Here is a 13,575-nt window from a genome sequence, read left to right as displayed (position 1 = left end):
ACCATGGTGCCCGAGGACCCTCCGGCCATGTCCCCCTCCGTTCGGCCCACCTCGGGCTCCATCGCCTGGGCCTCTAGAGGTGCGGATTGCGCCACCCCCTCGGACACCACCGTGGCTATGTCCGGCTGCTCCTGGCTTGGCACGGTCATGGCCACCTCCGCTTGCGACGACAGGGCCTCGACTTGTGGTGTCGCGCCCACTACAAAGGGCGCCACAAGCATGGGTAGCAGCTCCGTCTGCTCCAACATTGGCGGCGGAATCACCTCCGCCGTGGTCTGCTCGACGACCCCCGAGGGCACGGGCGGCGCCTGACCGGCCGACGAGGCCGCAACATTGGCTCCGCTCCTGCACGAAACAGGAGCGATGTCAGGCAATGACACCCGTTCTGCCTGAAGAGCAACACTCTTCTTGGGCGCCAGCGCCAAAGAACGGCCCCGTCGCAAGACTCTACAAGAGTTAAAAGGCATAAGGTCACACTACAAAATAGAAAAATAGGAAAAACAAAGGAATCAATGACTTACGCTGGCGCTGTTGGGCGGTAGGAACGTTTTGGTGATGAACCCCCAGATTCCTGCTCCCACTCGTCCGGGCGGGACCATTTTTAGCCTACCCCCTGCTCTTGGGCAGAGGGGCTCATCTCCCTTGCCTCCGAGGGCATGGCGGCAGGGCCACCCCCCTCGATCAGCTCGTGGGGCGCGGAGGTAGATCCACCTCCCCCATCCATCGATCCTTCACTGACACCCTGGGTCTAGCAGCTGATCTGCCCGCTCCCACCGGGCCTGGGGATGGGACAATGGGTTGGCCCATCTCCACTGGCCTCACGGACCCACTTCCCTCTACATGGAATGGGAAGGGTCCCTGCGTGGGCAAGCGGGTGCCTGTCAGTGAATCATCGCCCTCCAGGACATCCCACTCCACATCGGCTACTAGCTCATCAAACTCCTCCTCCTCCTCATTGTCGTCGTCACTACATGTCTCCTCTCCTTGCTCCTGTGCTTGTTGCTTCCATAGTATCTTCTTCCTCTTAAGCTCCCTCGTCTTCCAATCCCACTCGGCCACGATGTGGTTCGCTATCGCCAGGATCCAGTCCTTTAGCAGCAGAGCCGGGCTATCCTCAAAGACGAGTCTCTTCGGCTGGTCCCGCTATCCCAAGGTCAGCATCAAGGGGTCAGGAATTCAAGAGAAAATGAGGCACGAGAAAAGAGAACTTACGAAGTTGATGAACCCCGGTTCCGGCCGCATTAGGGGATGCCCCGGCACCGGATACACGAAATCAAGGACAACGCCAGCGTTGTCCTTCGAAGGCTCCATTGCCTCCTTGATGCGTTGTGCCACTTCGTTGGGGGGGAGCGCTTCATCGACAAGCTCCGTCCCTTCGAGCGACGCCCCGGGCGCCATCAGGTATAGGGGTAGTGTGTGGCTCATCAGTGGCACCACCCTCCACGTATGGTAGGCGCCAATGATCCCTGATCCCTTCATGCCCCTTTCCTTCAGAATTTGGAGGGCGCCGAGATGGTCCTTGATCCTCTTCTTGTCTTTGTCTGGGACACCCCACTTCCATAGCCCCGGGACCTCTTCAATGATGTGCCTAGAGAACACTGGCAAGGGGGTGACAACGTCGTCCTTGACGTAAAACCATTGTGAATGCCACCCCTTGTTGGAGGTCGATAGACGCATCGATGGGTATTTGTTCACCTGGTTGTTGCAAAGATGAATGCTGGCACATCCCACCGGCATGCTCAGCTCTTGCTTCCCAACCCGCTTCTTTGATAGGTTAACGACGAAGAGATACCGCCATAGGTCGAAGTGGGGATTAATCCTAGGAACCCCCCACACAAGGCGACGAACACCGCAATGTGCTGGACCCCATTAGGAGTAAGGTGCTGCAACTCCACCTAGTAGTAGTCCAATAGCCCCCAAAGGAACTTGTGAGCAGGTATGGAGAATCCCCGCTTGTGGAAGTGAGCAAAGGACACGACATACCATTCAGGCGACGACGGCTCGTCCTCATCACCGGGCAGCTGCAACTCCTCAGCGGTGGTCAGTGGGTGAAGGAGGCCACGGCAAATGATGCCCTCCAGGCGTCGAGGGGTGATGTTGGATCTACACCATGACTCCATTGAAATAATTGGGAGGGGGGTGGATGCGAGTTTAATGGTGGCTACGATGCAACTGTAGGAGGCTCAGGCGATTGGCGGTGGAGGTTGTCGATGTGAAGGCGAGGAGGCAAAGTATGGAACCCTAGGGGTGAACCCCTTGGTTTTATAGGGGTGACGGATGCGAGAAGAGCAACCGCTCGCCTAGGTCTTCGAGCCTGCCATGACACACCGCCGCGTCACGTCGTGGGATATGCGCCCATAATCCCTATCCTTTGCCACCAAAATCATGTCGGATGTTTCGCCTTCCCCAGGCAGACCAGGATTCTTTTCCCACAGAGGGGATACGGGTCAAAAAGCTTTTCTCCAGCCTCCTTGGGCCCAGGAGTTCAAGGGCTAGCCCAACAGTCTCGACGGCCGTCCCAACAAGGGATGGGCCCACGAGCGGCTAGAACTCAGGCGCACAAGCCTCAAGGGAACCTCGATGAGTAATCAAGTCCCAACCAGGCTAACCCTGGATGAATCCCCATGAACGGGATACCAGGGTTTCCTTAAAACTGTCTAGTTGACAAAAACCAAATCTCATAGCCATACCCGCAAAGGATCTGAAATTACCCCACAGGCAATTCTATCCGAATCACCAGGGGGCTCGAGGGCTACACCCGACGGGTGTGCTCGCGCGCACCCTCTGGCGAATCGAAATACCCCCCGAGTGATTCTGCCCGAATCACCCACGAGCTCGGGGGCTACACCCGACGGGTGCGCTCGCGCACACCCTCTGGCAAATCGAAATACCCCCCTGGGCGATTCTGCCCAAATCACCCAGGGGCTCGGGGGCTACACCCATTGGGTACGCTCGCGCGTACCCTCTAGAGAGTCAAAATACCCCCCGGGTGATTCTATCCGAATCACCTGAGGGATCAAGGGCTACTATCGGGGACCTAAATTAATAACCATCGAACGTTGACGCTTCTGGTCAAACAAGAACGCTACTACACTTTTTGCCCAAACGACAGAAGATTGGTTCCGCCTCGCCCGACCCCCAAGGGCTAAGACTCCGCCTCACCCAATGGCTGAGGGCTAGCTATGCCTTGCCTGATGTCTGAGGGCAGACTCTGCCTTGCCTGATGGCCGAGGGCAGGCTCCGCTTCGCCCGACGTCTGAGGGCAGGCTTCGCCTCGCCCGACGACTAAGGGTTGGCTCTGCCTCACCTGACGTCTGAGGGTAGGCTCCGCCTCGCTCAACGGCTGAGGGTTGGCTCCACCTCGCCTGATGTCTGAGGGCAGGCTCTGCCTCGCCCGACGACTGCACCCTGCTCCTTCATAAAGACGAGCACAGGGTACAACAGGACATTTGAGTCAACCACAGTACCGAGGGCCATGCCCTGCATGCCTATAGGAAGGTACTGTTAGGATACGACAGGATGGGCGCTTTAGGCCCTTTCTGACCTGACAGAGTCCGAACAGTGTTGTAGGCGCCGACTTTTGTCCCACAGTGTTGTAGGCGCCGCCATCAGCCCTCGGACGTAGATAGTAACACAAGCATACAACAACCATTACAATCTAAGATAGAACTCACATCATCTATAGTGACGGACGCATGGTCACTTCCCCGTCTACTCCCCGAAGGGTCACAGCTCGACTCTCTAGCACGCCGCATCGTCCGCCGGTGTAGGATGGGACGCACCCACTTGTGAAGGAGGCCAGTGCATGGCCCTATAAGGATCAGTGAACACGCCATCCCTGACATGGTCTGCCATGTCAGCAGGGTAGGCACAGGGGAAAAGGAAGACACGACTCCCTCGAAGGACCTTCTCTACCTTTGGTTTTTTCCTCTTTCTCCCATCTGTAACCCATGCTCCCCCCTTGGTCTATAAAAGGGAGGGCAGGACACCCCACTAAAGGGACCGATCATTTTTGATACGCAAGATGATGAATCAATTCGACACACAACACATAGCCAAGCGACAACTGAGCTCTTGGTGTCCTTTCAACCTTTCCATCAGAGACTTGGGACCTGTCCCTCTCTCGACCGTTTGTACCCCTACTACGAACCTTTTTTGGTACTAATAACACGAGCAACAACAAACTGGACATAGGGACATTTTGCTCGAACCAGTATAAACCTTGTGTCCTTTAGTACACCATCCAAGCCTAACACGCAACAATTATAAATTCACTAGCCGGTGTTTGTTCGAAACACCGACACCCCTTCATTGGGCATTTTTTGGGATGACCGGACGTGCAGGTCGTTTGCACCGGACACGTCCGGTCACTGCCTGACCGCCACGTGTCCCATTTAAACTAGCCATTGCCACCAATAGCTCTCTTTGACATGACGCATCGGACCCGCTGTTAGGAAATGACCGAATGTGGAGATGCAGCATCCGATCGAGTCCAGAGAGCTCCCAGAGTCGCTCTAGGCTGACCGGACACGTCTGATCACATAGGACCGGATGCTCCTAGCGTCTAATCAATTATAGCACTAAAACCCGAGAGTTGCTGAGTCATACCGGACGCGTCCGGTCGCTGTGTTTGATCGCTGTCTGCTATCCTGCCTCGGGCTATGTCTCTTTGACTGGACATTGAACAGTAACTCCTCAACGTTCGGTTACACCACTGAGCCAGAGTCCAATCACTTTCACTTAGTCGCTCACCTCGGGTCCAAATATCGGACGCGTCTGGTAGCCACACCAGATGCGTCCGATCACTCCTATCAGACTACCCAAAGTCTGGATAACATACCGGATGCGTCCAGTCACTCTGTGACCAGCGCGACTAACTCCTTTTCTTCACCAACTTCTCCTTTACAAATGTGCCAACACCACCAAGTGCACACCACCATGTGTATGTGTGCTAGCTTTTCACAAACATTTTCCAAAGGATTAGCCACTCAACTTGCCACGTCACTCGATCCTAGCGACGATGCAAAGTTAGATCACTCAAGTGGCACTAGATGACCGATATGTAAACAAGTTTGCCCCTCTTGATAGTACGACCATCTATCCTAAACTCGGTCATCAACTTCACTACACACCTATGACCTGCGAAATGAAATGCCCTAGGTTATACCTTTGCCTTGCGCATTCCATTCCATCTCCTCCAATGTCGATGCAACACATGCACCAACATGATCAACAATGATATGATCCACTTCATATCATCATGTGGTCATATTGGTTCATCGATCTTGACTTCACTTGCTTTTCATTGTTGCCTTCGTCCATCGGCGCCAAGTCTTGCTCAAGCTTCACCGCCACGCGGTCCATCGCTCCAAAGCCTCCAACTTGCCCTTCACGCTTGCAACTGGTCCATCAAGCTAAGTCTTGTCTTGATCTTCTCCACCTTGATCACATGACTCAATGTCATGTCTCATTTACAATGAGCTCCTTCATCATCACATGTATGAGCTTTGCAACATCTCCAAGCCATTTCAACCTTCATGGCATATGTTGCTCATACACATGTACCTGTGGACTAATCACCTGTGTATCTCACATAAACACAATTAGTCCACCTAGGGTTGTCACTCAATTACCAAAATCACACAAGGACCTTTCATAGCCTTAGATTTTGATTTTAAGCTTGCTCTTGATTAAATATAAGCTCTTTCCAGTTTCAAAGAGGTCATGAAAATATATTTCATAATGTGTCTAATGAAACTCATTGATGTTTACTAAGCGTGTTTCCTCCCCTCGCCAGGGACGACGACGACGATGTTTCTCCTTCGGCCCTCGCCATCCAGTTTGCTAGGCACGTCTCTGCCCCACTGAAGACTCCCATCCTCAAAGCGTCATCCCGACGTCGACCCCGTCGCTCTCCATCTCTGGTCACCATCTGCCGTAGCACGCGTCTGGCGGCAAAGTGTGCCTCTCGGGTCCCTAACGCCACCCTTCAAGCGCATAAGGTGCTTGTGTCCAAGTGGGAACCCACCGCCTCACGGTTGTCGGATACCCAGGTAGTGGTAAACTTCTAGCAGACATTTTAGGGCCCGCTCGACTCCGCAAAAAGGGTCGTACTTCGACCTGGCGGGGTTCGAGTGTATGTTCGAGGAGGCTTACTAGTCTCGTTGGCACCTGCCCAATTGGTTGCAAAACTTTTATGTAACGTAATTTAAGTTAGGTTTATTTGGGTCGCGTTAGCTTCCATCCTTCCACGGTAATCTATGGATTACTTGGGGATGTTGTAACCAGTCAAAACTCTATTTCTGCTTAATGAAATACGTGTCACAGGAACACGCTCACGAAAAAAAGAAACTCATTGATGTTATTATTGTCTTTCTTAGAATTGGTCAAACTTATGATAGCTTGACTCTCAAGATGGATGGAGTATGACATTAATTAGAGTGTTAAGTACGACGTTAGAAATAAGGGGGAGAGAGAGAGTAATTAATTTTATATAATATCTATACAGGAACTAATAATAGAAAAATGCGTGATACGCAGGTGATAGAAGAGAGAAGAAAGATGACTGAAAAAATATTTTAAAGAAACTATCTATTAAAAATATAGTTGCTATGTAGAATATATATTTGGTTGGAACTCTGGCGCACGGAATAGGGATCTGATATCTGCATGTTCTAAAGAGGCACGATCCAGACAATGACGGTGCAGGTAAAACTCGCTCACTTCATAGTTCATACGGAGACAGGTTTATTTAGTCAAAACTACGAACCTATACCGTACCATTGACTTAATCCTTGCAGCAAACAGGCCACTAATATTTGATCATGCATCCATCACTTGAGACAGAACAAGAGATATCTTTGGCATGGGTAAGTACATTGCTACATGTCAACGGTCTCATACTGCGTCTCATGCAATGTCATATATGATTTTTGCTTACGTGAAGGAAAGAGAGAGGTGAGAGAGAAAGAGATCGTTTCGCGAAACAACTGCCTCATAAGCTAAGATTTAGGACTATGAGACAACTATTGTACCATTATATGAGTTGTTGTTGCCATGCAACTCACGAGTTTAATTTTATTCTATACATAAATTAAGAAATTATGAGTTACCACGAGACAACTTTAAAAATAACCCTTATATATGTTGTTCATTAAGTCGTTGAAGAAACCTGTCTCCGTATATGAAACCACCTACGATACAACAACCATGTACTTGAAGATGCCATAAAAAATCATAAGCATACAAAATATCTCTTAACACGATAATAGAAAAGACACACCCTGGAAATAAATGAAATGTCATCATTACAAGTTGGTATTCAGAAGCATCGTCCTGTATTTTTTTTCTTCAAAGATCAACATCGTCCTGTATCTGAATTGCCTGTCCGATCCGGTGCCTGACACGGCCGGATTAGCAGCACAACGTGCCCAACACAGCTCGCTTCTGGGGTACGGTTTTTAGCTCCATACATATGCTGTGTACAATGTACGCCAGTACGTGCAATCGTGCATGCATGGACAGTCGTTGAATATAGAAACCCATGCTTTCAAATAAAAAACACGGACAGTACTTCCATGATGCCGCTCAAGCGAATACACGAGTGATCAAATGTGATAAACCAAGAAATATCGAAATTGTTATCTTTAATCCGTGGAAACAAGGTTCCATCCTCCTCCTTTACAGCCCTTTTAAGGGGCTATTTATACACGTCCTTAGACTTTTGTTGGACAGGCATATTCCGCTTTATCTTGGGCATCGGTGCCAAATTTGGGTAGCGCCTTCCCAGGCTGCCACAGGCTTCTGCCTCGCCGTCTGGTCCCCGCACTGCGGTCTCCTTTCCGGACTTCCGGGCCCAGCCGGGCAGAACTTGTTGGCGCTTTGTGCCCCGGTGACGGGAAACCTGCAAACATAGGCCCTGTTTGGGGCAGCGTTTGCTCAGCTTCTGAGCCCAATAAGCAAATAATCCCGCACAAACGCCCTACGATCTGGGCCTGATCGCGAACGCGCTTCCACGATCTCCGGTCGCCCGCAACGTTACTGAAATCGCGAGCTCGACCTCACTTTTCTGAAATCGCGACCGCGTTTCTCTCCATGCCCCTCCTTCCTCCCGACCCCGAGCGGCCCCGTCATCCCGTGCCTGTGCCCGATGCCAATCCTCCAGAGCGCTCTCTCTCTCTCTCTCTCGACGCTCGCTCTTCTCCACCGCCGCCGCCTGCCTTCATCCCTGCCGCCGCCTCTCTCCAGCCCGACCGCGGCCTCCCCTGGGGCAGATCCGCCGCCGGCGGTGCCGGATCTGGCGTCCCCAGCGGCGGCGACGGCCTCCCCAACGCCAGGCGGATCTGAGGCCAGCGGCGGTTTCCTCCCCAGCGTCGGGTGGATCCGAGGCCAGCGCCGGCTTCCTCTCCAGCACCGAGCGGATCCAAGGCCAGCTCGCTTCCTCCCCAACGCCTCCCTCTGAGCTCCAGCCGGCGCCAGAGGTCGACACTACCGGCCCACGACGCCCGCCAGTAGCTCCGCCAGCCGCCGGAGCTCCTCCTCGCCTGGAGCTCCTCTCCCTCGCCGGGAGCTCCTCCCCCTCTCGGAGCCTGCAGCCGTAGCTTCTCCCCCACGAAGAAGGGCCGCTATCGACAGGAGCTATGCTATGAACAAAGTGTTCTAGCGTGTGCTTGAGGGGTTGCCAGCTATCAATCTAATAAACCTGAACTTGAAGAGGTCGACTTGGGTTAATTGCCTGTGTTTGGAGGGAGCACATCCCCTTTTATAGAAGAAGGGGATGGCTTTACAAGTGAGAGGGAGAGTGAGTACGAACGTTTCTAAGCCTTGTTGCCCACGCCGACGAGGATGGGACAATGGTGGGCGCCCGCAATACTGTTGATATCACTGTAGAATGTCAGGTACATGTGGGAGGTTCGAGTTGCTTTCTTTAAGACAGGAGGACGTCGGTACCTGCAAAAATGTTGTCTTCGCCGACTGGAGGCATGGCTTTACCATGTTCACTTGGTATGGTGAATTCCGGCGTCCACAATACTGTTGATGCCCAGAGGCACGTGGGGGGTCTTACCGTACGGGTGTTTTGACCGGCGCCTATAATACTGTAGAGGTAGGGCGGTTGCGAAGTACTATTCCATAGGGTATGGTCCCTGGTGCCGTGGTTTGACTTACGAGCCCCGTCTTGCCTTCCTTCGTACGCCTTCTGGTTCTTTCCGAGCGGGTGTCCCCGGTCAAATGGTCCCTAGTCGGTTCTGGCGCGCCAGTCGGAGAATAGTGATGAGCAGGGTTTTCTATGAACCCCGGTCGGAGACACGGGGTTAGAGTTGGAGGCGGTCCTTGGGTCAGGCTTTCCGAGTGGAGGCCGTGTGAAGGCGGCCGGGGCCTGACGCTAGCGCTCCGACCGGAGAGGCCATTCGGAGTTGGCATGAGCCTGAGGTGCTCCGGTCGGAAAGATGGGCCGAAGGCGTCCAGGGCCTGAAGCGAGTGCTCCGGTCTATTGAGTTCAGACTCTTGGGCCGGTCCAGAAGAAGAAAAGGCCGTCCTCCTGGGCCGAGCCCTGGCGTGGAAGCCGGTCCCCAAGGGACCCCTGGTTTATGAACCCGACAGGAGCCCCCGAGCCCCCGGATGATTCGGATAGAATCGTCTGGGGAATTTTTGTCTTGCCGGTGGGTGTAGCCCCCGGGTGGTTCGTGCCAAACCGGCTGGGGGTGCTTCCGAGTTTGTCAATGGGGGATGTTTTTTTGTTTTGTCGGTGGGTGCGCGTGAGCGCACCCATCGGTGTAGCCCCCGAGCCCCAGGCGGTTCGGGCCGAACTGGCTGGGGTGTTGTCTCAGCAGGCGTGTATGCGTGTTTTTTAGTTTGAGATGGAATTTTATTTAACCACGGTGTCGTTGCGCGCCGTGGGATCAGGTGAGTCGGAGTCATGAACGGACCCTGGCGTCGGTGTGCGCCGTGGGTGGAGATAGCTCGGTTCGGTTGTGTCAGAGGTCACTGATCTTTTGGCGTCGATGCGCGCCACGGGATCGGGTGAGGCGGAGTTTGCGAATGGACCCAGGCGTTGGTGCACGCCGTGGATAGAGAGAGTTAGTTTAGTTAGTTCAGGAAGCCGTTACGTGAGTTTAGGAGTCACGGTCCCAGGAGCCATAGCCGGATGTCGCCGATCCTATCGACGCAAGTTTAGGAGTTGCGGTCCCAAGAGCCGTAGCCGGATGTCACCGATCCTGTCGATGTGAGTTTGGGGTCGCGGTCCTAGGGTTTATTTGGAGCGCAGTGAAGCCGTCTGAAGTCGTTACGAAGACGTTGTTAGTTTAGTTAAAGATCAGACGAGGCGGTGCTCGCGGGTCCTGGCGTCGGTGCGCGCCGAGGACCAGGCGAGTCGTAGTCGTGGATCTGGCGAGTTCGAGGTCGCCATCCTTGGCATTTTTCTTGAGCCCCCGAGCCCTGTCGGGCCTTCGTAGGGGTTGATGTGAGTTTATGTGTGTTTACCCCATCCTCAGTTCCTCACAACCAGAGGGGCTGAGTTTCGTCTCCTGTCCCGATCGCTCGGGCTCAAAAGACTAGCTCGGTGAGTTGTTAACGGGTGTGATCGAGTGGAATCCGGGTCCATCGTTCGTGATGGGGTCGGCATAGCCCTCTTGTGACATTCCACTACTCCTTTACCTGCAACCCGACAGATGCCTAGGTCGTTCTGGAGACTAACCTAGGTGGCCTTTTGGCCTCCCCTCGATGGAGATTCTGTGGGCTTGGCGAGAGGTTCAGGATCGAACGAGAAGGTTGAGATGACCCAGTCTGCCAGACCGGGTGAGGGCCGCACGGGGCTCATCTACGGTTTTCTCCCCTGGCTCTGTTTCGGTTGCTCATATCGAATGAGGCAACCGCCGCTTCGTGACACAATCACGGAACGTTCTGATGCATTTCGCTGCATGTGCGATGCTTAGTTCCTGAGCCCCCGGGCGGTTCATGCCCTAACTGTCCGGGGGGTTCAGGCGTATGGTATGAAATGCGCGTATGGATGTATGAATGCTTTAATTTGAAATAGAGGGGCTTTGATAGTGTTTTACCTTGACGACTGGAGTGACGGGGTTTGAAGAGCTCTAGTAAGAAACATCCGACCGGTACCTGCGCTTGTCAATCATGGGTTAGCCCTCGTGTGAATAGTTTTGTTTTAATGAACACATGCTCACCTTGATGACCTGAGAGACGGGGTTCGGAGAGCTTCAGTAGGAAATGTCCGACCGGGACCCATGCTTGTCATTTGAGACGGAGTCGGCGTGGCCCGCATGGGGCGCCCCTTCGCTTCCTACCTGTATCTCAGGTGTGGATACTGAGCAATTTGATTGACTCAGGGGGCCGGTTGGTCTCTCGGCGGAGATTTCGTGTGGTGGTGCCTGCAAGACTAGAGTGACGGGGTTCAAAGAGCTTCAGTCGGAAACGTCCGACCGGTACCTGCGCTTGTCAATCGTGGGTTAGCCCTCGTGTGAACAGTTTTGTATTAATGAACACATCCGTGCTATCCTTGTGACAGAACCACGATACTCATTCCCAGTGTTCATCTTAGCATAATTTTTGTTTTTTATCATTTCTTTCTCGTACCTGCCCGTTTGTTCCGTAGGCTACGACCTTGTGAGCCCGGGGCGTGGCCCGCAAGGCTCAGCTGTTCGTAACCGTAGGAAAAGGCGGGGTGCGTTTGGTTGGGAGTAAGAACAGAGTTAAGTAAGGTAAACATAGGAAATGGAATGTGTTTCTGTTTGGGGACACAGTTGCTTTATCGTGTGATAGTAAAAAGAGAGGTAATATTTTAATATTGTACCCTTATGGAGCCCCCGAGCGACCTGGGCTAAAAGTGTTTCCGGCAGGGGTGCTCTTACAGGAGCATGCTCTAACTAAAAAGTGGTTTAGACCAAATTTAGGGGAAAAACAACGTAGCTGTTCAATGTTCCAAGTGTTGTTGAGAAGGTTGCTGTTGTTGTCCTTCAGTCGGTAGGTGCCCAGTCGGACTACTTCGGTTACCGTATAGGGTCCTTCCCATGGTGGAGAGAGCTTGTGTTTTTCCTTCATTGATTGGGTCCTCCGGAGTATGAGGTCGCTGACTTCGAGAATCCTTCCTCTGATCTTCCTTTCGTGGTACCTGCGGAGGATTTGTTGGTAGCGAGCGGAGCGGATGACGGTTGCTTCACGGGCCTCTTCGAGTAGGTCGACTGCGTCTTCTTGGGCCTTCGTGGCTCAGTCATGGCCGAAAGCCTTCACTCTTGGTGCGCCGTGGTCGAGGTTGGAGGGCAACATTGCCTTGGCTCCATAGGCCAGGAAGAAGGGTGTGAATCCTGTAGATCGGTTTGGGGTCGTTCTCAGGCTCTAGAGGATCGCTGGGACCTCTGCAACCCATCACCCGGTGTATTTGTTGAGTCGGTCAAAGATGCGTGACTTAAGTCCTTGGAGGACCATGCCATTGGCACGTTCGACCTGACCGTTAGTCCGTGGATGTCCGACCGAGGCCTAGTCGATCCTGATACCGTATCCGTCGCTGAAATTTAGGAACTTTTTTCCGGTGAAGTTAGTCCCGTGGTCAGTGATGATACAGTTGGGAACACTGAATCGGTAGATGATGTCAAGGAAGAATTTGACTGCCTCCTCCGACCGGATGTTGGTGATGGGTTTGGCCTCTATCCACTTGGTGAATTTGTCGACCGCTACGAGTAGGTGAGTGAAACCGCCCGGGGCCTTTTTGAGGGTTCCTAACATGTCGAGGCCCCAGACCACGAATGGCTAGGTGATAGGGATGGTTTGGAGCTCTTGTGCCGGCAAATGGGTTTGCCAGGCATAGAACTGGCATCCCTCACACCTGTGAACGACTTCCTCTACATCTCGTAGTGCGGTGGGCTAGTAAAAACCTTGGCGGAAGGCTTTTCCGACCAGCGACCTTGGGGCCGTGTGATGCCCGCAAATGCCGACATGAACCTCAAGGAGGAGATCCCTCCCTTGGCTAGTGAGGATACACTTCATGAGTACCCCTGATGGGCTCCGTTTGTAGAGCTCGTCACCGAGTGAGACGAAGGTCTTGGCGCATTGAGCGATTTGTCGGGCCTCCGTCCTTTTGGGTGGGAGAACCTCTTTGAGGATGTAGGCGAGTAGCGGTACTCGCCAATTGGTTTGCCTGGGCATCAATACGGCGATGCTCATGGGTGGCATAGAGGTACTGGGATCGAAGCCCCTGGGCGCTGGTTGGGCGTCGGGGTCAGAGCCCCCGAGCACCGGCTGGGCATCGGAGGGCGTCCGGGTCGGACCTTCCAAGATGCGAGCGGACGGCTCGTGGATGTCGTTGATGAAGACCCCGCTTGGGGACGGATCCTGCCTGGCGGCTAGTTTTGCGAGGAAATCAGCGGCATCGTTGTCCCTTCGAGGGACGTGATGTAGTTCGGTCCCCTAGAATTTGTCCTCGAGCTTGCGCACCTCTTGGCAGTATGCCGTCATGAGGGGGCTTTTGCAGGAGGACTCCTTAATGACCTGATCAATGACTAGTTTCGAGTCGCCACAGACGTAGAGTCGCGTAGCGCCGAGCTCGATGGCGATGCGGAGTCCGTTGAT

The sequence above is a fragment of the Miscanthus floridulus genome, chromosome 5 (genome assembly GCF_019320115.1).
Source record: "Miscanthus floridulus cultivar M001 chromosome 5, ASM1932011v1, whole genome shotgun sequence".
Lineage (NCBI taxonomy): Eukaryota > Viridiplantae > Streptophyta > Magnoliopsida > Poales > Poaceae > Miscanthus > Miscanthus floridulus.
This window is presented reverse-complemented; position numbering follows the sequence as displayed.